Genomic DNA, 27,360 nt, shown 5'->3' with positions numbered 1-27,360 from the left:
AGAACACATCAACGTTTCTTCTTTTAAACCCAGCCACAGACCTGCTAGTGCACTGCAGCCTCTGAGGGGTACCTGAGCCACTCAGGTCATAAAACTTTCCGGAATGTTATTTTCCAATAGGTGTTAGGCTTCTCTCTATAAAATCTGGGGCATACAGTGTAACTTTCTTTTTGAAAGGCTTCAAAATTCTAGCTGACAGCAGTATAAACATCAATTTCCTCTTCTCAGGATGCTAAAGGGTCCCTCCCCCAGTCTTTCCTCCCTTTGTGTTCCTTAGTTGAAAACTCTAGACTAAGACACTAGGCATAAGTACACAGTGCTCGTGGGAAGGAGCCAGAAACATCACCAGCAAGTATGCTGTATAGATGAAAAACTGCTTGGTTAACATTACACAGTGGTGAGACTAAACCCCAGAAAGGCTATGCTTTAAAAGATAAAACTGTTTTCTTCTTAACTTCTATGTTTCTCCTGCTTAGAATGGAGCAAAAATGACAAAGATTTTCAATTTCATTCCCACTGGCAAATGGATTTATTAAATGAGTATTATAATAGAATGATAATTTTTAGAAATGGGCAAAATAGTTATTAGGTGATATAGCTCCCAACCACCCTCAAACCTTACACCCTGGAATCAAGCATACACTGTACTGAAAAATAAAGGTTTTAAATTGCTACAGGGCCTAACTTTTATGGAGAAAATCTAAAATAGCCACCAGCAATTTATAACTCCCGAAAAGTTTAACCAAAGCCCTATAGCTTTTTTTCCACCTGCATAGCCACAACCTTTAAATGGGTGTACTGTACAAATTACTTTATTACACGGACCTGCTAAAATATTAGGTTTAAAAACAAATGGAAACCCCTTTAAGAACCAATGCAAGTGTTAGTGCATCGGTGGGAAAAAAACATGAAAGAGACACTACTAATGCCATTTTTCAGAGAGAGCATTTGGGAAAATTATTAACTACTATTAAAATGTAGTTAGGTATGAATCAGAGTGGACAATATTAATAGCAGTAAATGATACAAATAAACATATTTATAAAACAGAAATAGACTCAGAGACATAGAAAACAAACTTATGGTTACCAAAGCAGAAACAGGGGGAGGGACAGATTAGAAGTTTGGAATTAACAGATACATACTACTATACATAAAATAAACAACAAGGACCAACTGAATAGCACGGGGAACTGTACTCAGTATCTTGTAATAACCTATAATGGAAAAGAATCTGAAAAAGAATATAACACTTTGCTACACACCTGAAACTAACACAACACTGTAAATCAACTACACTTCAATAAAAAAAAAATTAATAGCAGTCATTGCCATCACAGCAGTCGTAGCAGTAATAGGGATGGGGAAAAGCAGTAGACTGAGTGCTTGCTATGTGCCAGACTCCATTCTAAGTGCATTAAATGATCATCTCATTTATTCCCAGGTGACACAGACCCCTAAGGCAGAGTCTGTGGATGCAAATCCTTGCCCCACTACTTAATACCCATGTGACCCTGGGCAAATTACTTTACCTCATTTTCCCTACTTGTAAATGGAGATAACAGGGATGCTGTAAGAATCATATATGTTAAAAATATGTGACACACTTAGAACAGTGCCTAGCCCATAATAAATACCATAAGGGCCAGTTTACTATTATTATTATTTGGTTTCAGAGATGAAGAAACTGAGGCATACAGAGGGTAAGTCACTTCTCCAAAGTCACACAGCTGGTAAATGTCAGACCTGGGGTTTGACCCCAAGGCTGCCTGACTCTCAAGTCCATACACTTAACCACTTCAAAAAAGTCCCTGTAGTTTTCAAGTATATATATTTTTTTATATTCGTATCTCAGGAAAATGTGTAGGGAATTCACCAAATAGGGTAAATGGTATCACTGAGGTTATGACTGTCCTGGAACCTAGTAGCTAAGCACCCGCAGGGTCCAACACTTCCACCGGATGCTGACACTACACAAAACACCAGATGGTCCCAGGTGTGGTCTGAAGTTCATGTTTTAGGGAGAAAGAACATACACATAAATATTTTAACTTGGAACAACAATGGAAGATTGCAACACCAAAAACAGCAAAAAGAACATTTAAAATGGTCAGAAACAAGGTCTTTCCAGACTCCAGGAATAAATACACTTTTAAAATGTCCTGCCCTAACCGTCCCCCCACCTCACTGCCTCGCCCTTCAGCCCACGAAATTTTCTATCTGATACACTCTCTCTTCAACACATTTCTTGGTTGTTATTATCACTTCAGTAACTATTTTGACCTTCTGGTATTTATGTTTTGGAGGGAAAATATTTGTCAAAAAACTTTACTTAAGAACAAGGAAGAATCAAACTTTGCAGATGATGATGAGTAAGTAGCAATAAATTTAATCTCCTGTCCATTATTTTATCCTTTTCATGTAACTCTTTCACTCTTTTATAGTTTCAGAAAGAAGGTATCCTGTTAGATTTGGAAGAGTAAGATCAAAATATTTTTTTCTCCAGGTAATACCTACTTGATAAGACACCAAGAAGAAATTTATTTCTATAATAACACTGAAACCTGGAATTCATTGTCTTTGACTTTAAATTTTTTTTTCACAAAAAAACTATAAGCAGAAATAACAATTTATGGCTGTTTTTTCCTTTAGTGAAAATCTCAATGCAGCAATAATAATGAAGTAAATTAATGGAAGTGCAACAATTAAAAACCTTCTCTATCATGTAGTTTTTTGGAATATGGGAGCTGTGCTCTTCTGGTTGACAAAAAAGAGCCACTTTTTAGGTAAAAGTCAAGTATTCAATTTCTATTCACTGAGTCTGAATGACTTCCTACAATAAGCTTCTCAGATGTGATCTATGTGCCAGACTGTTAGGAAACAAAAAATGGTTAAACTTTTAAATTGGTCAGCCAGGTACACAGGAAAATACCACCACACCAGCTTCAGGTGCCTTCCTCAATGTCCCTAAGGCAAAGGCTGTCCTAAATGACAATAAGAGAGCATATGAAGATTAACACAGGTTCACCAAATAAAATGTAACATCCTAATGTCAAATCTGATAAAACTCTACTAGGGATACACTTAGGTATTCGCCAACATCAACTGGTAACAATGTATCAGACTCTCCCCTGCACTATCAAAAAATAACAAAACAACAGTAACAACAACAAAAAAAAACTGATGAGAAAAAAATACATCAGTGAGATTTTTAAGTCTAAGAGAGGAATGAGTTTTATCAACAAGGCTGGAGCACCGGATAGAAGAAGAACAACAGACCTTTCTGGGCATTTAGCAGAGAAGGGTCAGTTTGTCATAGGACCACATGTGGCCTTCCAGAAAGTCAAAGAGAAGCATACTGGGCCAAAAAAAAAAAAAAAAATCAATTGAAGCAATAAAATTTTTCACACAAAAAAGTTCACATAAAGATTGTATGAATAAGCACATGCACTGCATATTTTTTCCATTCATATCAGTACAAGAACTGAATGTACTATTACAATTTGGAAGAAAAGTTACTGTGTTCTTTTGTTCTTCCTCTTGGCTGGCCCTCTATGCTCTAATTTAAACCAATTTGAAATTAACAGGACTTGCAGAACTCTGAAATAAGTATTTATGAATGTTCAGATTTCACACATATTTTTTACCAAGTATTTCATTTATTTTGCCCTACATCATACAGGAAACTAGCTCTTCCATACCTAATTCATCTCTGTGAGTCATTCTAGTAATACAGAGCTAATTCACCAAGTTTGTGACTTCCCTTTCTTGTATGTATATTGAATCATGTTAATATGGGTTGAATTCTGTTCTGTAAAAAGATTAGTTAAAGTCTTAATTTCTAGTACTTGTGAATGTGACCTTATTTGGAAATAGGGTCTATGGAGATGATCAAGTTAAGATTAGGTCACAAGGGTGGCCTACAATCCAATGACTGTGCCCTTATCAAAACAGGAAACATGGACACAGTGACATAGAAGAAAGGCAATGTGAAGACACAGGGTGAGTTCCATTTACAAGCCAAGGAATGCCTGGAGCTACCAGAAGCCAAGAGAGAGCAAGAAAACAGATTCTCCCTCACAGCCCTCAGAAGGAACCAGCCCTGCCAATATGTTGATTCAGAGCCTCCAGAGCTATGAGACAATAAACTTCTGTTGTTTAAGCCACCTAGTTTGTGGCACTTTCTTACAGCAGCCCTAGGAGACTAATACACATGCCATGGATTGAGTTGTCCCCAGCTTGCAGAATGTGGATGGAAGCTCGAGACACCTCACAGAACTCCTGCAGCACACATAATTCCACGCTGGTGGGAACTGGTGTGAAAAACCTGCAATTTAGATGAGGATATGAAATATGCCCATCAAAAATATTAAAAAATGTCTTGCATCTATTTAAAACACATTTTCCGTGTTTTACTTCATTTGCTCCTTACAACCACACTGGGGAAGAAACAGGGGAGTGGACAGGGAAACTGAACCTCTGTCAGGTGAATGCTCTGGCCAATGTCACATATACACATAGCAGAGCTGGTAGTAGTGCCAATTTTTTTCTAGGAAGAAAGAATATGATCATAAATAACTTAATTTGGAACAATGGTGGCACTTTTAAGCAGTGCATTTTCAAGTGACACAAGGAAGAAAGAAAAAAATGACATCACACAGACTTGAGTAGGCTGAGGGGCTCAGTGATCCAGGTAAGGTGGAATAAATCAAAAGAAACTAGTAGAAAAGGTAACACTTCACTTGTGAACCTGGTCTTGAAGGAAGAGATGGAAACAGACTAATAGGAAGGAAAGAGGCATCATGGTGAATAAATGTAACACCAAGGAGAAAAACAATAAATTATGTGGAAGGTCTAAACAAACACTGGAGGACGGCCTTCAACTGCCTAATTGAGAAGTCCAGAGAGGGTTGTAATGGGAAGTGGGCTTAAAGCAGGAGAGGAGCCCTCCCACTGAGCTGACTGAAGAGTCATCATTGACAGGACGGACATGCAAATATCACCACCAGGTTTTTAGCAAGGTGTGAAAAGGAAGCTGTTCCAATAGCAGTGTTAAAAACAGGTTAGGGGCCAAGCAACCTGGGATTGTGTGGCTTATGACTGAAGAGAATATAATGAGCCTATTAAGATGTTTTAAGTTTCAAGTATTGGCAAGGCATCCTCGACATCTGTCTTTCTTCCCTCCTCCCATATTTCTATACATATTGACCTCCTTGGTATTCTTGGAAGGTGAGGGGTCCCTCTTCCAGCCTCAAGCCCTTGTACTTATTGTTCCCTCTGTATGGTAGACGATTTTTTGCATGGTTAGCTCCCCCACTTCATTTGGGTCTTTGCTGAAATGCCACCTCTTCAAAAACGTTTTTCTTGACCACCCTATATGAGGACTCTCCTGTCATTCTCCATTCCCTTGTACAGCTTCATTTTTCTTTATAGGACTTATTGTTATCTGAAATTATATTTATTTTTTATTTCCTATTAGCTGTCATTCCTATTAATATGTAAACTCCGTTGGTACAGGGATCTTGTATATCTTGGTCATAGCTATATTCCCAGAGCTTGGCACAGAGTTTGGCATAAAGTTTAAAACTCACTAAATATTTGTTGAATGAATAAAAAATAATCCCATCTTATTCCCAAGTATAATTGATGTTATCCCCTAAAACACTTTTTAATCTATTTTCACTGCCACTTTCCAGTATACACAACAGGCTTAGTACATCCTGTCATTCTACTTGGATTAATGCAGAAGCCGCCTAACATCTCCCCACTGCCAACCTGGGCCCCTCTCCAATTCATTCCCCTACAGATGATCTTACCCACACACAAATCTCATGGGGTCACCAGCCCCTACTTAAAACACAGTCCTTAGGATAAAGAAAAAATTCTTGACTGGCCCCCGCCTAGGTGTCCAGCCTCATCTCATTCCATTCTCCCCTGAATTCTCCTCACTTACTTGATCTCACTCTGCTCCCTTCTGTTGCAGGGCCTCTGCACAAACTTCCCTCTGCTGTGGGGAACGCCCTTCCTCCCACCCTCTCTCACATTCTCCTACTCATGCTTCTGCTATCAAGCAAGTGTCACTTCCCTGGGTTGCTGTTATACAAGCCCACAAAAGTACTGCTCTATTCAGAGCATTTATCTCTGTTTGTAACTATGTAATTGTTAATTGCTGTGCTTTTTAAAAAACTGATTAATGATTGTCTTTATCTTGGACTCTTCACTCCATGATAGCACAGACCATGAATGTTTTGCTCACTCTCAAATTTCTAGGGTCAAGAATAGTGCTTAGAATATGGCTTGGCACTGAATAAATATTTGTTGAATAAGCGAAAGAAGGTACCCTATTAGGAACCAAAAAGCTAGAAGTCAATATCAAATACACAGATATAAAAACGTTCCACAAATACTGAAGTAAAGACAAAGACAACGATATTAGTGAAAATCTGTAATAGGATGACAAGCTGCTGTTAAAAACAGGAGAGAGGGAAAGCCTAGGGCAATGCAAACTTTGAAATGGCAGTGACTGTAGACTGGAAAAGAATAGGAACAAGACAATCTGTTTCATTAAGGAACTAGAACCAGTTCAAACAATTTGCTAAAACGACATAGTTATGATTTAGGTAATGACAGTAACTAGGTGAAAGGTTACATTTACATATCCTATTAACAACTCCTTGACTCATCAGTCTCTCTGGAAACATTTAACTATGCAAAGAAACCATTCAAACTTTCCTTCTGGGCATTTTCCTTTATAAAAATTTTCCCCAGAGTCCTTAGTCCCCTAGAAAATGTTTTAAAGACATTTCACTGTGGTCGATTAGGCATACAGTAATAGCTAAGTGAGGCAAGGGCCATGGAGGAAATGGCTTATAATAGAAAGAACCTACTTTGCTCCTGATTAAACTCACTCACGTGCAAGTTGAGAAATGTACACCCTAAAAAGTTCTCAGCACCACAGGAAATCACGGGTTAAAGGACAAGGCCTAATTTGTGACCCTCAGTGTTACTGTTTTAATCACCTAACACTTCTAAATTCTCTGGGGAAAAGAGCTTATCAGTTTATTTTTATTTCCTTATTTCAGGCCTATTTTAAAATAAGATGTAATAATGACGCGCATGAAAAGCAATCTGTCATTTCCTTTCATTTGAACCCATAAGTGACTCATGCAATAAACAGCAAGTCTCCTGCGTTTGTTTCAACTGCACACTCCAGTTTTACTGGAGCCAGTTTTCGAAAGATGATTTACCACACCCGGTCTGAGAAGGGACAGCATGAAACTGGTGAAATTCTGATCTTCAGAAATACAACTGACAATGATTATTTCTAATTTCATGCTGTCTGCATGAAGAGAAGGGAGGCACAGGAAATGCAAGCCTGAAGCACAAGTTAGGAACTGTGGCAAACCAAACAGAAAGAGAAAAATGAAAGCACAGTGAACAACTGATGTTACCACATTTAGGAAGACGAGGAGGGGAGAATGTAGGGGGGACAACCAAGCTTTTCCATCCCTACAGAAATAAGATATTTTTAATTCACGATTTAAAAAATAAGACATTTAGGGCTTCCCTGGTGGCGCAGGGTTGAGAGTCGGCTTGCCGATGCAGGGGACACAGCTTCGTGCCCCGGTCCGGGAAGATCCCACACGCCGCGGAGCGGCTAGGCCCGTGACCCATGGCCGCTGAGCCTGCGCAACGGGAGGGGCCACAACAGTGAGAGGCCCACGTACCGCAAAATAAATAAATAAATAAATAAATAAATAAATAAATAAATAAAATTAAAAATAAGACATTTAGCAAAGTGCATTAAAACACTAAATGGAGTAAAACCTCACTGACTGAGACATTTATGTAAGGGACTCTACATTGGTACAAACCCTAATAGCACCTGATCTTGGCTCTCCCAAAAGTTACTGAAACTTGAGAAGGATTATCTGTGAAAATAAGGGTTTGTTGATGCAATTAGTATCGTTAACAAGAGATAAACGTGGGCTTCCCTGGTGGCGCAGTGGTTAAGAATCCGCCTGCCAATGCAGACGACACAGGTTCGAGCCCTGGTCTGGGAAGATCCCACATGCCGTGGGGCAACTAAGCCCGTGCACCACAACTACTGAGCCTGTGCTCTAGAACCCGTGAGCCAGAACTACTGAGCCTGTGTGCCACAACTACTGAAGCCCACGCACCTACAGCCTGTGCTCCACAACAAGAGAAGCCACCGTAGTGAGAAGCCCACGCACCACAACGAAGAGTAGCCCCGCTCGCCGCAACTAGAGAAAGCCCGCACACAGCAAGGAAGACCCAACGCAACCAAAGATAAATAATAAAATACATTTTTTTAAAAAGGAGGTAAATGTATAACCCACATAAGTTTTCTTTAAACACTCTAATAAAAGCCTCCAGTTACATGCAAACAATCATCATTCTACTTCAAAATTAACATATCTCTTTATAAAAACTTTCTTCAAAACAGTTCTACAAGGTAACAGGCTTAGCAGGTTCTGGGTTATGTATGTAAGCACTTAAAACTAATAAGTTCAATCTTTAAAATATTCTAAAACTTAGATTTTTAAAAATATGAATTAGTCTTCATATAAGTAAAATTTTACCACACTACAAATAGGTACTATTTTGAAGCAAATTTCTTCCAGCACAGGTAAATGAAATTTGTAATATCTGAAATTTCTGAAAAGGCATTTTTACCGATGGAAATAGCAGGTAGTAGTATGATTCTTCTATACGGGCCTCTGTGTTTATTGTTTAACATTTCTACCACTGTCCTTTGTTTTGCTTATGTTGTAATGACAGGACTAGCAGTCAACTGCACACTCAATGCAGGTATAAAAACTGTCCTTTGCGGCTGCAGCAGCTGTTGGCTGGGCTGACAGAAATACAGAATGACAGAAAGAACACTGTGCTTTCACTTCCCAGTACTTGTGGTCCATGTCCTCCTCAAAATGAGCTTCCCCCAACAGATAGGGAAGCAGGGATCTACTGCTTTTATTGTTTCTTGGCATCCTCCCCCATCTCTGCTGTGCCACTTCAGGTTGTGCTTTACAGTACTACTGTGTTTTGCTGGGTTTGGAGTTTGTTTTTTGGTTTTTCTTTTGACTCCAGTTCCTTCTTTTCTTGAGGCCGTCCTCTTAAACTCCCTGAGCAAGAGCCATGTGGAAATCTTGTTCCTGTCCTCCATCCTTTATGTGAGTGCAGGCAGCACAGCTGGGTTGCAGCAGGCGCTGCCTGGGTGCTTTTGGACTGGCTGTGTTGCAGAACCTCGCTGCAAATGTGCCTATCTTGTCCTTCTATGTTAAGCATGGCTAGTAGATGAAGCTGAAGACAGTGCTCAGAAGTTCAAGCTCCTTTTAGCATAGATCCCTATCTCACGGTCACACATGATTTTGAAGAATGCCATATATCTGGAGAACTTACGCTGCCACATGGCTCCAGTCTCCAAGTTGACATTGCAGATAATTCTCTACTTTTTTTTCCCCCAGCAGGTGTGAACTAAATACTGTACTAACTATTCAAACTGATATTTCCTTTGTATGAAAAAACCCCGATGAACCTAACACAAAAACAAGCATCATTTGTATGCTGTCATAATCAACAACTTCTGCCTCTACTCATCCAAGAAGACAAAAAATCTGAAGCTTTAAACCAACAACATCCAACAGAACTTTCTGCGATGATGGAAATTTCTGTGTCTGCTCTACCCACTATAGTAGCCACCTGCCACATGTGGCTATTAAGCATTTGAAATGTGGCTAGTGTGACTGAGGAAGTAACATTTTTTATCTTAATTAATTGAAACAAATCTAAACAATGTGGCTAGTGGCTAAACTGGTGGCTAGTGCTAACAAATAAGCACACCACAGCTTCATGGATGCTGGCACAAGGAATGAGATTCCTAGGTCAGAGACAGAGGATTACATTACTCACAGAAAAAGCAGTAGCAGAAGTATTAGCATAGCATACCTACACACTAAATGATCTGCATTAGAGAAGTGGACCCCTGAGCTTAGAGTACCAAATCTTTTACAATTGACAGTAAACCTACCTGCCCTTTGCTCCATAGAGAAAGGCTACCTCTATCTTCCATAGCTATCTGCTATATAAAAGTCCTTGAAAAGATAGTCTGGAATGAAAACAGTCAGTACCTCTGCTCACAAGACGTGCAGAAACATGAGTGACTAATGGAGAATTATCTCCCAACAGTGGAAGTTCACACACATGTCTGAAATCTACCCATCTCTCTCCAACCTGCCTGAATACCCTGTTTCTAGACATATTTATTTCTTGCTAGGACCACTGCAATAGCTTCCTAAATGGTTATCACTATAGCCTCTTCCCAGGCATTTTCCATACAGTAGCCAGAATGTATCAATACCTTGTAAACACAAATCTAAGCATGCCACTCTTGTTTCAGTCTTTGATGTCATCCGTTGCACTTAGGATCCAGCCAACCCTCCTTGGCAAGTGCCACAAGGCCCTGAATGATGTGGCTCTGCCCCTACCTGTGGGCTCTTCCCTTACCTCTTCTTCTAAGATGCATTCCTATAGCCACACTAAACTTCTTTCATTTCCTAAAATACAGGTCATAAAGTACTGGCCCTGGGTTGAATACCAACTACGAAATACATCTGGTTTTTGGCCCACACAATAGTTTTAAAAACATTTGGGCCATTTCACATTTATGAAATATGAATTTTAACTCCTCTTAAAAAAAAATCAGGGCATCTGGCAGCACTTGGCCTGCATCCCAACCTGACAACGCTTGGCTGGAGCTGAGTATCTACTGTTCCCTTTAGACAAAGCCTGGGTTCTCCAGTTGCCACACCTCTCTCTCCAGCTCTCACTTATTTATTCTTTTACATTATCTACCTGAGTTCCATTCTAAACATCATGCTCTGTTCCCCTTGGTCTGGAACACTCTTCAGTCCTCCAACTTCTTCAGTTGCTAACTATCACTCATTCTTAGAGTATTCATGGGAAGTCTTCCCTGACCACCACCAACCCCAGTTAGGATGTGACGCACTGTATGACACCATCCCATCCTACCTTCTGTGGTTCACTGCATTACTCCACACACAAATCACATAAGATTATAAATTTCTGTTTACAAATCTATATCCCTCCCCAGACTTTTAGACCATAAGAGAGTGACTACGACCGTCTTGTATCCCACTGTATGCCACTGCCTAGGAAAAGGCCCAACATAGTAGGAGCTCAATAAACACTTGTTAAATAAATTAACAAAGCCATTGGGAATGGCTAATTCAAAATACTGAGAGTGGTGCTGTATTTATATTTTTATGCACTTATTTATTTTTAAACTTTGGACCTTTGCATTGTCATCCCCCTCCCCTCAGAAAACTGAAATAACTATTTGAGTTTCAGGTATGTACTAAGTAACAGGCAATGTGCTAAGCACTTCACATCAATTAGTTCATTTAATCCTTACAACCATCCTTTGAGCTAAGTACTTCCTTTATTCCCACTCTGCAGATGAGGAAACTGAGAACTCGGGAGGTTAAGTAACTTACCCAGGGTTACACGACTGGTAAATGCCTGGCAGGACTCAAACCCATGCCCATCAGAACCCAAAGCCAAAATTCTTAACCATACACAATTTATAAATGTGAGATTTTTAATGTGCCCTGGATGATAAGAGACCACACAGGGTAAGGAGAAACCAGAGAACTATTTTCAGGCAATTAAAATTATAGTTCTACTCCTGCCACTAGCTGTTCAACCTTGGATAAGATGAAGGTATTATTCTCTACATCACTACAGTAAATTGTAGGAGATAAAATGATGGAAACTTCTCTCACGAGACTTGAGAGCACAGGACACCACTACCAACTTTATGCAGAGCCCTTCTTTTCAGCTATTTGTATGTGATTTTCACAATTAGCTTTTACTGGCTAAAGGAATTAAAGGGGAAAAGAAAGTTCTTACACACACAAGAAGCTTTCTGGCTCGATATTCATGACTATTACACCAAACCACACAGTTCCAAGCAGTGACACAATCTTTCATCTCATTTCACAAATAGGAAAACAAATGTACTGAGCAATAAGGCCAAGTGTAAAGTTAACTTCATATCCCTCAGGCTGTCCCAAAACCTGCCTAGCCTCACTGTGTGAGTTGAATCCAAGCTCTCAAAGCCAAGTACTGGTGGTATGTTAAGCCTATGAAATTCTACACATACCCTGCAGATGGATGAATTCTTCCTAGAAGCAGGAGAAGAATCAGAAATGTCACCGAGTCACACCAAATTCAACCTAGTCTGGTCAATCTTTTCCATGTGGGATTCCTGCCCATTCTTTGCACCAAGCCAAACGTTTTAAAGTGGTTTTCTTAAAAAAAAAGTCTCACTAAGAATCTTGTAACTTTTTAAGCCAAATTTCCGAAATCAATCCAGGGCCCACCAGGCCATTAAGTGTTCAAGTTTCAGCTTATTCCATCTCTGTATTTTTTCTAGGCATTATGGTATAATTTCCTTTCTCAAGGAGTTGAGAAAAAATTGTATATGGACACCATAAATCGACTTACTGACTAAAGTTAGAATTGAAATTTCTATAGCTTTTAACATTTGATTACTACTTCATACATACATGGATGCTTTTCTGAGCTTTCATTCTAAAAATACAGAATTCATTTTATTTCCAAGTATGCCTCCCATTTGATGATGTAGAAGCACCTGAAGTTTTATTTCAGAAAACACTGGCTTATCTAAACTTATTTTTTTCCAATCTATTAAGTATATTCACCAAACAGTGATCTTCAAGGGCCTTCAGTGATGTATTCTTGACATCATTTTACTTGCCATATGTAGTTGCTAGAATACATGATGTTTATATAAAAATATGAAATAAAAATATTAATCTCTAAGTTAGATTGGAAGTCCCTCTAGGGCAAGAAACATATTCTATATCTCTCTTTAAAAGCACATAGCACAATGCACTGCACAATACAGGAACTCATGAAATGCCTATTAAATCATGAATTCATGAAAGACAGGCCATAGCTATTTAACTTCAAGTCTAAAGCTGACTTTCTTAGGCCATTTACTTGTTTTCTTCATAAAGTGATAAGAGTAGTGCTAACAATGCTTCTTGTGCCTGTGATTTTAAACTGAAAATTTACAAATGATAGGGCACAAGTAATTTGAGCTAAATATCTGAACTTACTTTACTAAAATAAAAGTCTACTTCCTGAACTGTTTAAATTAAAAGCAAATTTAAATTTGCACTTAAGATGGAAAAGAGGTTTTCAAGATTGGCAAACATCTGAAGCAAGCACAGTTCTTATTTCCAAAGACTTGTGCCAATAACGATCTTCTGCTATTTTAAATCCTATGACCACAGAAATATGTAAGGTCCTAGCTTTGTACATTGATTGGGTTGGGTGGGGAAGAGACGATTTCAATTCTGAACACTAATTATCAGATCCAGAAACACGAGTTTTTACCCTAATAAAGCTATTGGCCAAATCACCTAGAGACATAATTACATCTCAGCTGAAGGACCTGGACTCTGACGATTAGAACGAACACAGGACCTGCCATCAGGCACCTTCATAAGACCAGAGACCAGTGGCTCAAAATCAAGTAACACACCTAAGTGATCCCACTGGATCGTCACAACGACGCTCTGCGGCGGGCAAAGCAGACCCGCGTTTTACAGAACAGAACATAGGGTATCCAAAGGGTTGCGACCAAGGCCACACAAATAGGAATATGACTGAGAGCAGGCTTAAATCCCTATTTTCCAAGTATCCGAGTGGTGGTTACTTTCCATCCCGCCTCTGCGATCACCCAGCGTATTATACTCCACGGCAGGAAGGACCGCCGAGCTGGGCCAGGACTCGAGAGAAGAGGAGAGGGAATTGCCAGCGCTTCCCGGCACTCGCCGATACTCAGGCACCTCGGGTCGCTGCTCGGCTCCAGCCCAGCTCTACCCTCGCGGCGGCCCCCGCTGCGACCCGAAACTAGTCTCGGGGGCGGGTCTGGGAACCGGGGAGCCTTTCTCACTGGCACGGAGAGTTCTCCAAGTTGGGGGCAGAAAGGCCGAATGAACAATTTTACCCACAGCGTGAGGGCGCCAGGAGGAGTGCGAAGGTGAGGAGGACGGGAGGGTGACCCCTTTACCAACTGGCCTCGGCTGTGGTGGTGCTGAGGGGTGATCAGGGAGGGGCTCGGGGAGTGCGAGGAAGGCTCAGTGCCCGAAATCCTCCCCGGCCGCGCCGCCGGATCCCCCGCGACCCCAGCAGCCTGGGAGGAAACCAACGACCGCCTCGGGCGCGGGGAAGCGGAGGGAGCTGAGACACCAGGATCTCCGTCCCCGCCCAGCATCTGCCCAACTTCCCGAGCCCCCTTCAGCGCTCCCACCCCAGCCCTTGCCCTGCCCGCCGGCCGGCAGCGGACACGGCGGCGGCGGCGGCACCAACCTGCGCGGCTGCGAGCACACTCCGAGACGGAAGCGGGAGCCTGCGGACGGCGGAGCGGCGGGCGCGGCGGGCGGAGTTAGTTGGGAGGCTCCGGCCCCCTGGGCGGGGACAGGCCGAGCACGCGGCGGCCGCGACAGAGGTAGGAGCTCCCTCCTGGCGCACGCGGGGCCCAAGCGTGTCCGCCGCTCGCCCTCAGCTCCGGGGGACAGCTCCCAGTCCCTCCCCCGGGGCGGCTCCGCGATTCCTGGCCGCCCCCGAGCCCGCCCCGTGCTCGACGCCTCCGCTCCGCCCCTGCCCCCTCGCGCTCCGGGGCCGCGGGGGTTGGGAACGAGGTCCCCGCAGAGTCAGCTCCAGGTCGCGCGCAGCGTCCCAGGCTTTCCCTGCGGGGATCGCCGTCCTGGGTGTTCGGACTCACGAGCGGGCAGGAGGTGGCCAAGAGCTGGAACTCTCGCCCTGGGAAGGGGGTCAAGGCCCGGCCTGAAAGTCTCCTTTTTCTCCGCCCGAGTCCCTAAAAGCAGCCCTGCGAGGTGGCCACGCCGGCTGCCCGGAGAGAGGCCGAGGAAAATGTCGGACTCTCCCTCCGCCCAGCGCGGGGCTGGGAGGACTTTTCCCGAGAGAATCGAGGACCCCTCCCTCCTGTTCCCGCCCAGGGTTAGGGACTCCGGCAAAGAAAGTATGCAGAACCGGCAGACGGGGCACCGGGGTTGAACCTGTGGAAAAAGTGCAATTTCTTTCACATGCACACGCCTGCCGGTCGCTGGATTCAGGCCACCTCGCTCAGGTTTTCGCAGTGCTTCCGTGCCCGCACCCGAGGCCTGGCGCGGGGAACCTCCTTTCCTAGCTCGGTTTCCCACCTCTGCACATCTCTTTTTTCGAAACCCTTTTCATCCCGCAGTGCGCCCAACGCGCACACTCTGACCGCTTCTTCCCTAAACTGCAAGCAGGGAACCCAGAAATCAACCCCCTCCCCGCCTCACCCCGAAGCAGGACAAAACTGGAAGCCAGGGATCTGGGATGTTCCAGTCGGAAGGATTTCTACCCAAGTGGCTTGGTGCTGTGCATTACTGATCTCACACAAATTGATACGCCTTTAATTCAACGGCAGGTGTTTGCCAGTGCCTTTACCTCCCCGGAGGTAACCTGTAGAGTGCGTTCACTGCGCCTTTTCCTTCCCAGCACCAGCCGCTTATCATCTTCCAAAGTCCTATCCTCCTTTCCCCAAACCTCTCCCATCCAGGTTCCCGGCACAGATCCCCAGCGCAGTGAGCTCTGGTCTTTCCAGGCGCTTTCTCCTTCTGGGGCCCTCGGGTTGGGGGATGGAGGAAGACCAGACCTGGAGGAGGGATCTCGAAGAAGGTGAGGTAGAAGCCAGTGGAAGGCGAGGAAGGAAAGTGAGAACCAACTAAGAGGGTGAGAGGCTGCATGAAGGAGGCAAAGCTCTCCAGCCATCGGGGAACTCCCAGGAAAGAAAATCCATTTCTCTATAGGGAAAACACCGATGCCTGTAGTGGATAGATTGCAAAATCTGGACCGCCTCCCAAAAGAATTCTCAGCGAGCCGTGGTGAGTCAAGGATAAACTTCAGGACTCAGAGCAGGCCTTCACCCGCCCCACTTCCCAAATTCCAGAGAAGGCTGATGACGTCAAGCTCTTGGCCAGTGATGAGAAATCCATCCTGTAAATGATGGGCACTGACAAGATGCAAGGAAACAGAGCTAAGTCAGTTTACAGCTCGTTGGGCTGTTCTTTTGTTTAGACATCCCATAAGACACTTATTCCTCTCCCCTGGCCTGCATTATTAACTAAAGCAAGCAGTTGGGACCCTCCCTTAAATAAGAAGTCACTCCTTGTGGGAAGGGAAGGAAATGGGGACGGACAGGAGTCCTATGGCTGTGGTGGTCGTTATTTTTAAGATCAATTCTGTGCATTTTTATGTCAAGATAATTTTCCTGTTCAGTGGGCGACCACATTTTTACCTTAAAATGTAGGAGAACAGCTGGGATGACACATCCAACGTTACCTGATGGCAGCCTTCTCTCACACCCTCAAGGTCCTGGTGGGCACAGTGACAGCTTCAGCTGCGCTGACAGCCAATGTGCCTGAGGAAGCCACCGCCAAGCCTGGATGTCAGACATTACAGCCTTAGGGAGAACCAGTCTGTGTGCAGTCCAGCCACTGAAGGCTCAAGCTTAGCATGTACTTAGTGACGCAGGCCACCCCTACCATTTTGCATTCACAGGTAAGGAGAAGACTCCTTTCTCCTGACCTCAGGGCTCCACCTCACCTGAGGTTGGCTGTGCACTCTGGAAGGGTCATTACAAAACCAGTCCTTAGTGTCCCAGTTTTTCTTTTGTAAAGACTACTTCCAATTTAATTGCAAAATCTCCTTTCCTTCCCTTATTTCCTCTAGTGCACAAAAGGCTAAGCCCTTGCAAGTTCAAGAGGCTAGAAGAGACCTGCCTGAATAAAGTTTCTCTTTCTCTTCTCACTAGAAGAAAAATCGTCTCTGAAATGAAACCTCATTAAACTTACATCCTTTCTGAATATGGTAATCCCTCTGTATCTATTAGTTATTTTAATTTTATATTCATAATAGAATCTTATTGCAAGAAGTATCTAGTCAGCTGATGGGGATAAAGAGCCCAGTTTCCCCTGGGAAAAATTCTGGTAGGAAAAAAAAAGAAAAGAAAAAATTGAGAGAGTTCATTTACAGGCAGCAGAATTGGTCTCAGGCAGTGTTAAAAGTAGGTGCAGATGGACATTCATCCATAAACCTCCCGTTTTCTCAGTTTCCCTTCACAGCAGCCTTGTTCACCTAACACTGCCAATTCTCCAAGCCAGTCCACCTCACACAAAAGTGTCAGAGTCTTCAGATGCTGTTGCCTACTAGTTTTTGTCTTGGAAAAGAGTAGCATTTTGAGCACAAGTAACAGAGTAAAGGAAGCTCCGTGGAGAATCTTTCTTTCTCATACTCCTTATCTTTAGACTTTTCTGGTAGTCATTTCATTGTAAAGATGGGTCGAGGGGACAGAACTTAGCCTGGGCAATTTGAGGAATGTGCTGGCCTGTAGACTTCTCTGAAAAGAAATAAAAGTGCACCCTTCCTCATTACACAGCACTTCAAGTAATATCTAAGAGCTCCCAACTTTTATTGAGAACAGAAAGTTACATTCAAATAGTAGAATAAGCTTCAAATTGGTTATATCAAACAGTGAAATTTGCTTATGCACATTCAGAACGACAAGAGAAAATATTAATTTCAATTTACAAGTCGTCAATAAGCACCTTCTGGGCCACATAATGAATAGCCCCATGTTAAATCAGTAATATATGTTTCTTCTTTCGCAAATAAATTTTCCTCTGAAATATAGACATCTGTCATGGAGTCAATTATCTTGCATTGCATGTGCTATAAAAGCACATAAAAGAAATAATATACTACAGTGTTTATTTGAAAGTGATCAGGAATACACAGCTCCATGCTGGCATGTCTTTAATTTCATGGTGTTAAGAAAAAACTATAGGAGTATGAAATAGCAAACCCTTTCCTACTTGTGTACTAATGCAATTACCTATCATGATATATACAGGAGGAAACATTTTTCCCATTAACTGACAGAAATATTATGGGACTATTTTCTTGTCTTCCTCTACTAACCCCTGTAGAACGTGAACATGAAGTCTCATTTGAAAACAAAGGGATCACCACACTCTGATCAGCTCTGGGGTGTGCAGAAGAACGAGGCTAGAAATGGCATTCTAAGTACATAGATTATTTAAATGAGTCTAGAATTTTAAGAAATTTATGCATCAAACAGACCTCAAGATGTGAAAAATGCAATAAGAGATAGTTAGACCAACTCAAACTCCCTTGATGTAATGCCAGTGTGAAAACTTTCTCTCTCTTTTCTCAGGCAAACTCCCACTCTCCCTTCTTTCACTGAGTGATGCACATATAAATAAAATACCAAAATATTTTGCAGAAAGCTCTGCCAGATTAGGTACGCAGAGCCTTCATGAATACCTCACATTACTTTATCTTGTGACACTTTAAAATAGACTTGAGAGAATTCCCTGGTGGCGCAGTGGTTAAGAATCTGCCTGCCAATACAGGGGACAAGGGTTTGATCCATCCCTGGCCCGGGAAGATCCCACATGCTGCGGAGCAACTAAGCTAGAGTATAGCTTAGTTGGTAGAGTATAAACACCTTGCAAATAAAAATAAAACCATACTTGTTTAATATGGTATTTAATATGAGCTCATCTACCTATTAGGTGCAGTATTTTACTTTTTTTAATTAAGAAAGTTGTTAATTTGTTTTGGCATGGTAAGTTTTTCCTACCAAATGATGTTCTCTCTACCTAGCTTTCTGGCTAAGATAGCAAGTCTGACTCACAATGAAAGTCCATGACCTACTCTCATTTTGGTGGGTTTGTTACTAAAATCAAAGCCATAGATCACTGCAGAAAAACAGACTTTGGGGAAAATGAATCTTATAAGTGTTAAATTCCCACAAGTAATACCCTTGAGCTATTAAACCATTATCCAATTTAGCAGTTAAAAAACAGACATATGTTATAATTAATTATTTCTATAAAGTCCAAGGTTTAGAAACAAAATAACTACGAAGACAACCAGGATCATCAATTTTATGTAGATTCAGCACTAACGAAGAACCAAATATTTGATTCTGAAAAGAGTGTTAAAATGCTGCCAGCAGTATCACATAAGTAGTTAATACTTTGAATATGCTTGTAGACTGAAACTAAATCTGACCCCAAAGAGAATACATGATAGGTTTTATATATAATATTATAATGTAAGCTATAAAAACTTTCCCCATACACAATTTAGTATGATGGGATTAAGGAGAGGGGAGGTGGAATAGGGAGATATAAGAAGGAAATCAATTAATAGGAAATGGATTTATTGGAGAAGCTGAAGAGGCTAATAGTATTTGACTGGACAGTAGAGATTACAAGGTCAAGTAAAGTCTGAGTAAATACTGCTTTTCTCCACTGCCATTTTTGGAAAGGTTACTAGCAGAGTGAGAAGCTGGTATGGCAGAAACAAGGGCTACAATAGCCACTGAATCACTAGAAATTTCTGGAAATCACTGTCTCCAACAGTGCTCCACAAACTTTGATTTTTTTTTTTTAATAAGAAATCAAGTTAGGGAATTCCCTGGCAGTCCAATGTTTAGGACTCCAATCTCTCACTGCTGAGAGCCCAGGTCCAGTCCCTGGTCAGGGAACTAAGATCCCACAAGCCAAAAAGAGAAAAAGAAATTAATTTCTTGCCAGATGGACTAAGTTAATTTCTGATAAAAAGTGGAAATCCCACATATTTTTCAAGTGAAAAATATTTAGTTTTAGCACAGGTAGATGAAATTAGAAGGACTGATAAACTCTTCAAAGATATTTGAGTGTATGATCTCAATTTTGTTGAATATGAAAAAAATCTATCATACTTTTCTGGACTTTCCAAAATAAGTACGTAATACACTTATTGTTAGAAAAATGGTTATGTTATTTTTGAAAGGCGTAATCTCTACCCTTTGTCGTAGCATTCTGTTTCTTTTCAGTGACTTGAAAACTGAAAATGAGGTACATTTGCTACACAGTTTTCTTTCTCATCATATTTGTATTTTATTTTCATTTTGCAGCTGTAGATTTGCATCTCTATTTAAGTTCTTAGTGGGATGGCATTGGAGATTTGGTTTCAATAAGAAAAAGCCCTAGATGTATAAAAAAATGACATAGATTTTCCAGTCATATTTAGAAGCAGAAGAAGACTACATAAGGGTGTTGAAAATTTTTGTTTTTAACATGTATTGGAAAAAAAAAAAAAAGCTTTTCAAAGTAGCCTACAGGAAGTCAGAATACCTGACTCTCATTATTGTGAATTTGTTGCTAACGAGTTATGTGACATGCACATCATTTCTCCTCTCTGGGTCTCATTTTTTCCAATACACAGTGAGAGGTTGGCCTAGGGGACTGAAAATGTCTTTCAAAATTAACATGAGATTATTTTATGAAAAAAATACAAAAATTAATACAAGGAGATGCTTTGAGATTAGACCTCTATGTTTCTGAAATATTGATGGCTACAACAAATAACTTTTTAAATGCCAGTATTTTCTTGATGCTTGAGAAGCCGGGTACTATGCTGTTGCCTTTGTAGGAGGGTGCTGTGCTGGGTGGATGCTCCAGTGGGCATTTATACTCTCCTGAGATAAAGGCCTGAATCTCCCGAAAGGACACCTGAGACACTGAATGCTTGAATATCTGAAGCAGGTATGGAGGAACCCGTCAATGTGTACTCTGGTCAGTGGCAGCCACATTGATCCCAGCAGCAGAGCAATCAGACAGAAATGGTCAGTGGGGGGTCATTGTATAGGGGTACAGGAAGTAGACTCTGTGAATAGTCATAACAAATATCCAAGTTTGTTTCCCTGTCTGCATTGTATCCATTTTCTCATCCCTGTGTCCTAGCTTTGCTGAGTTTTAGAGAATGAAGGGAAAGGTGTGGGTCAATGCTTAGGTAAGCGCTGGGACAGATCTGCAGCAGTGGGGAAATTATGGTGGTGTGACCTGCAGAGCAGCCCTGGGTCACAGTGCAGAGGGAGAGGCAAGGAAGAATCCCAGGACTGATTTGTGGAACATGTAGTGGTCCTTGAATTGCCTGGGAAGGGGAACATAGCAAAAGGCAGTCCTTCCTATCAATCCAGCAAAGTGGAGGATTGGATTATTGTTTGAGCATTAAAGAGACGGCATCTGAGGGTGGGATAATTGATTATTGAGGACATTTGGGTTACAAGAGATAGCCTATCTGTTGAATGCTTGTTATGTGTCAGGCACTGTGCTATGTTCCTCACTTTCTGCATCTTGCTGTCTTCCCGGGGGGGGGGGGGAAATTTTAGAAAAATATAATCATTCAAAGGATAGTTCTTGTCCTTTCTTACCATGGCTGCTTCATTAATCACCAGTCCATGGCTATACATTAATAAGTATGTGGCCTTTGTTTTTCATTTTATAATTTAAAAAAAATCCATTGTGGTAGGCAGAAAAATGTCTTCCAAATATGTTTACACCCTAATCCCTGGAGCCTGTGAATATGTTACTTTATTTGGCAAAAGGGACTTTGCAGATGTGATTAAGGTTAAGGACTTTGAGACGGGGAGATTTTTCTGGATTATCTGGGTGGGCCCAATCTAATCATATGAGTCCTTCAAAGTGGATGAGGAAGGCAGGAAGATTGGTCAGAAAGATTCAATGATGGAAGAAGAGGCAGGACAGATGAGACGTGAGAATGACTCAGCTGCCATTTCTGACTTTGAATCCATGGAATGCAGGTGGGTCTAGAAGCTGAGAATGACTCCTGGCCAACAGCCAGCAAGGAAACAAGGCCTCAGTCCTACAACCCCAAGAAGCTGAAGTCTGCTGGCAATCTAAATGTGCGAGAATATGGATGCTTTCCTAGAGCTTCCGAAAAGGAACGTGGTCCTCCAACACCTTCATTTTGGCCTAGTGAGACCTGCTTTGGACTTCTGACCTACAGAACTGTAAGATAAAAATTTTGTGTTTTCCAAAGTGCTGAGTTTGTGGTAATTTGTTACATCAGCAATAGAAAAGCAATGCATCCACTAGATTTTGAATAGAAGCTTAGACCCATGGCTATTCACTTTTGACTCCTGGTACCTTGCATGAGATTGACATTTAGTTAGAGTGAATATCAGATGAAAAAAGTGAAATAAAAAGGGAGGAAGGGAGAGAGGGAGTAATCTAGGTTCCTGGACCCCAATTTCAATGTGTGTGTGTGTGTGTGTGTGTGTGTGTGTGTGTGTGTGTGGTCTTCCCCACACCAGCAAGCACTTCTCAGATACCAGCAATTCTGACACCATCAACCCAGAGATATTGTCAGATTCCACATGTAAAGAACTCAGCCTCACAAAACTGCCCTCCACTACAGCCAGCTTCACAATCCAGGTTGTTACTTGTTCTTCTGACTGACTGGCTACAAATGGAGGTTCTCAGGACCCCCTCCAACTCAGGATGCCAATGGCAAGTCCAGGTTGTTACTTGTACTTCTGACCGACTGGCTATAAGTCAGAGGTTTCCACAACCCTCTCCTTGGGTTCTACTAGTTTGCTTGAGTGGCTCCTAGAACTCAGAAAACCCATTTACTCTCTAGACGACTGATTTGTTACAAAGGATATTAAAGGATACAAATGAAGAGTTACACAGGGCGAGGCCTATGCATCGAGGAGCTTCTGTTCTTCTGGAGCTTAGAACCCGGTATGGTGGCACATGGCAGCTCTCTGAACCCCCTCTTTTGGGGAGTTTTTACGGAGGCTTCATTACATAAGCATGATTGATTAATTCATTGGCCATGAGGTGATTGATTCAACCTCTAACCTCTCTCCCTTCCCTGAAAGTCAAGGGGTGGTACTGAAAGTTGGTTCCCCTGGCAACCAGCTGCCATCCTTAGGTACTTTCCCAAAGTCACCTCATTAACATAAAACCAGTTGTGGTAGAAGGGAGCTTGTTATGAACAAGACACCCATTTCAACTTTATGGCTCTGAAAGCATTTTCTGGAACTGAGGACAAGAGACCAAATATTATAACAAAAGATATTCCCATTGCTCTTATTACTCAGGAAATTCCAAGGGGCTTGGGAGCTATGCAACAGGAACTGTGGATAAGGACCAAATACATATGAGAAATATTTTTTGGTCATCTGAATGACCAAATATATATATTTCTTAATATAAATCAGAATATCACTGGGAGACATAGCATAAGTCTTTAATTTCCATAAATATTTTTGGAAACATAAAAGAGCAAATCTGTATCTAGGGAACCAACTACAGGTATGGAGATGGTGGGACAGAAGAGGAGTGGAATGGAAGGTCAATATGTCACAGCTCATGTTTGGAGAACCTCTGCACCAGTATTGCTAGTTGAAAATTAACTCTTGTTATAATTTTACCCAAATGGGTCATGAATTACACATCACACATGTACTTCCTTATATGCCTACTATGACCACCCTTGATCAAGTCCTTATTATTTGTTTTCAACTTTTCAACTTGTGAAATGTATCGCAACTACTAAAGTGCATATAAAATGGACCTATACCACTAAATAATAACAAAATAAACTCAGCTGTTGTGAAAGAAAATCAAAATGGAGTCAATATAGCTAAGCAAGCCCTGTAAAGTGGAACTGGGAGGTCATTAAGGAAGTGTGACTTATGCATGTCTCAGCCTGGAAGGAATCTGACCTTCTGACTGATGAAGTCATCAGAACACCTGCCAGAAATTCAAGATACTTATTGAACTGTTTCCCTAAAATAACTGGTGACAGTCTATCTACTTATCAGACTCCTATCCTGAAACAACTTGTGATTTTTTTAAGTTGTTTTAAATATTTTCTGACTCAAGTCACAGTCAATCACAATTCTTGCCAGGCAACAACCTCGTGGCTTTTTGTCTTTTTAAGCCCCTGACTCTTTTGCTTCCCCAGAACACTCTTTTGGGGTTACCCGAATCTGTGTCTCCTGAATTGCAATTCTTAAGACCCCAAATAAACTCTTTTCTTATTTGCATCCTCTCGCATTATTTTTTGGCTAACACTATACACGCCCAGTTTAAGAAGCAGGATGTCGCCAGAACCTCAGAAAGGTCCTGTGGGCTCGTCCTCAGTCATACACGCCCCCTTTCCCCAGAGGTGAACAACACCCTGAACTTTATGTCATTCCATTACCATTCCTTATAGGTTTTCCACGTTGGTATGTACTCCTAAAGGAAATATAATTGTTTTATATGTCTTTGAAATTGGTAAAAGTGAAATATGCGATTAAAACAATTCACAAGAGAATTTATGTATGTATACACACATAAATATATAAATAAATATTTAACTGTATATGTATAATTAACAAAGTAATATATACAATTCTCACAAGAGAATTTATATATGTATATACACATAAATATATAAATATATTTAAATGTGTATTATATAATTAACACGATTATATATAACATTCGCTTGTGAATTGTCTTTTTTCCAGTCAACATTATGATTGGGTGGTTCTTACATGTTGATGGAACTGTAGTTCACTCATTTTCATTGCTCTGTGTGAATATGCTACAATGTATTCTACTCTTAATGAATACTTGAGAGATTTCCAAGATTTTACTGATACAAATAATACTGCAGAACACATTCATATCCAGGTTTTCTAATGCATATGTGAAGAGTTTCTTTAGGGACTGCACCAAAGAGCAGAATTGCTGGGCCATGGAGTATGTGTCTGTGCAGCTGTACCAGGTAGTGCCAAATTGTTTTGCAAAGTGGTTGCACTAATTCACCCGTATTACTTTTCTAAGACTCTTAACTGGTGTTTCTGCCTCCAGTTCTTCTCTAAATCAGTCTATCCTGTCTACTACTGTTAGTCTGGTCCAACTAAAATGCTACTATCAGCATGTTTTCCTCACATCCTAAATGCTAATTTTACTATAGCAACTTAATGTCTACATCAACAAATCCAAACTCTTGACATCTTTTCAAGGCTGTTTTGACTTCTCAGTGATAATTCTTTGTGCTACTGATCTTTGTAGTTTTTTTTCCCCCGTAATGCATGTTCTTTTTTGCTTTTGAGCTTTTGCTACTAAAACTCCCTGCCCAGAATCCATCTCTTTCTTCTCTGCTTCCTAAGTACTACCCATTCTTCAAAGCCCATTGATGTAATTTGAAGATCCAAATGACTTTATTTCATGCTTCATGAATCAGGCATCCTCCCATCTAGTATCAGTAAATGGAAGCCACTCTGAGGAGCTGTACAAAATGGAAGGTTTTTATAGAAGGAGGGTGGGGCAAAGAAGTTATTAGCAAAAGAAAAGAAAGAATTGTTTCAGACCAGCTCACCTTCTCCTAGGGGAAAAGCAAGATCTGTCATGCAGATTACCTCTTCTACTTTTCAGGGAAGGAGATGGCCCACATGACAGATTATCTCACTAATGCTAACCAGAAAATTCTAGACTGGTGGACTAAGATTACATTCCCAGGGAAGGTTGAAACTGCAGTCAGGTCAGGTATTAAATCTAGGTTTGGTATCATGGGCTTTAGCACAAGCGATGCCATTTTCGGCTGTGGTTTTCTCTTTAACACTTGCTTTTCTATGAAATTTTCCCTGGCTATTATTGAGGTAGATTATTCAGTCATTAAACACAGTTTGAGGGTTCATATTATTTGAATTCATGATGTATACAGAGAGAAAAACCAGGGTAAGGAGCTTGCTTTTAGAACAATATGCCCATCAATTATGCATCATTCTTCAAGCAGAAGCTAGATGATAATTTGTCATGGGTGCTTAAAGAGGGAATCTAGGGTTACCTGGTAAGTTGGGCCTGATCATCACCACTGTCCCCTTCACTGTAGGATTCTATGGATCTTTGACTTACCAAGAGAGATCTGGCATGCAGCACTCTCCATTCTGATCTCAACCTTCCTTTCCTTCTTCATCTGTCAGCAGGCACTGACAGGACCCTGTGCTCTAATCCAGGTGGTCTTCCTATCTTCCAAACTCATTCTTCTGGCCTGTTTCCAAGTGTCTGCTTGGGCACCGCCCTCTATAAAGAGGACCTCAACACTCCACCCTGCTGAGCTAAGTGCTCTCTGTCCTTCAAGAACTGTCTAGGAAGCCTCTCCAGATCATCCTAGCTTACTATGATCCTCTTCTCTCATAGAATTTTTGGTGCTCAACACATATTGCTTCGTATAGTTAGCTGTCTTTTTATGCATAAACGTCAAAATCAAGAACCATGTCTTAAACTCAGCTGAACACAGGGTCTTGAACAGTGGTGGTGTTCAAAGACTAACTCTTGATTGACAGATGATGGATACTTTTGAAATAACTGTGATTTTGGTTTTATAGGTGGCAGATACATTTTACATTCAAAGAAGATTATATTTCCTATGTGGATTTACTCATGTCAGCAAGAATTACGCTTGAATTCTTAACTGGAATATTGTTTTGTGTTGGTTATTTTTGTTTTGTTTTGTTTTTTACTTTACCAGGCTGCTAATATTAAATACATAATGAAAATCAGTACATGGGACATATACAATCCATGAACATTGCCAGACTTCTATTGTATCTAAAGTTGGAATGCTTGACATCTGTGCTATTTCGATATGATGTAAGTCCCCTACTTCTAACCTAATCTTTAAGCTTTTTGAATATTTGCTACTGTTGTTTTCTTTGTGTTAGGCCTAAGAAAGACCAGCTTCTAATACAAGATCGTTTGACTTAGGATTGCTGAAAAATTGTATCTTAGTTTTCTTTTTTTTTTTAATAAATTTATTTATTTTATTTATTTTTGGCTGCATTGGGTCTTGGTTGCTGTGTGCGGGCTTTTTCTAGTTGCAGCGAGCAGGGGCTACTCTTCGTTGCAGAGCACGGGCTTCTCATTGCGGTGGCTTCTTTTGTTGTGGAGCACGGGCTCTAGGCACGTGGACTTCGGTAGTTGTGACTCGCAGGCTCTAGAGTGCAGGCTCAGTAGTTGTGGCACACGGGGTTAGTTGCTCCACAGCATGTGGGATCTTCCCGGACCAGGGCTCTAACCCGTGTCCCCTGCATTGGCAGGCGGATTCTTAACCACCATGCCACCAGGGAAGCCCTGTATCTTAGTTTTCAAATCCTAGTGTTTTTTGGCGCATAAATTTCCTTTTAAGTTTAGCCTCATTTAAATGCTAATGTCTGTTTTCAGGCAGCCAGTTTCTTGTTCTCCTCTATATATTCTCAGAACTGATCTGAGTGTGGAGATTCCATTCACTTCAAAGGAAACTTCACGCTTGGATCCTCTCCACAGGGGTGCTCAGACTAAGACAAGAAATGATCCCTAT

The 27,360-nt window shown here is 41.3% G+C and overlaps 1 protein-coding gene across 14 annotated transcripts in view; it reads right to left on the bottom strand.

Annotated features, from left to right (window-relative positions):
- The window catches only part of PAM (peptidylglycine alpha-amidating monooxygenase), a 280,663-nt gene extending 266,067 nt beyond the window's left edge, over positions 1 to 14,596 (bottom strand). For 12 of the 14 annotated variants that reach the window (XM_079916801.1, XM_079916795.1, XM_079916804.1 and 9 more), the window contains exon 1: positions 14,446 to 14,582. The gene's annotated coding sequence lies outside the window, so the exon portion shown is untranslated. Of the gene's footprint in view, positions 1 to 14,445 lie in introns of all 14 variants that reach the window. The other 2 variants (XM_079916802.1, XM_079916803.1) reach the window with 2 other exon arrangements.
- Between the last annotated feature and the right edge of the window lie 12,764 nt (positions 14,597 to 27,360).

Source organism: Stenella coeruleoalba (genome assembly GCF_951394435.1).
Source record: "Stenella coeruleoalba genome assembly, chromosome: 3".
Lineage (NCBI taxonomy): Eukaryota > Metazoa > Chordata > Mammalia > Artiodactyla > Delphinidae > Stenella > Stenella coeruleoalba.
Note: the sequence above shows the minus strand (reverse complement) of the source record. Positions and strands in the feature narration are given on the sequence as shown.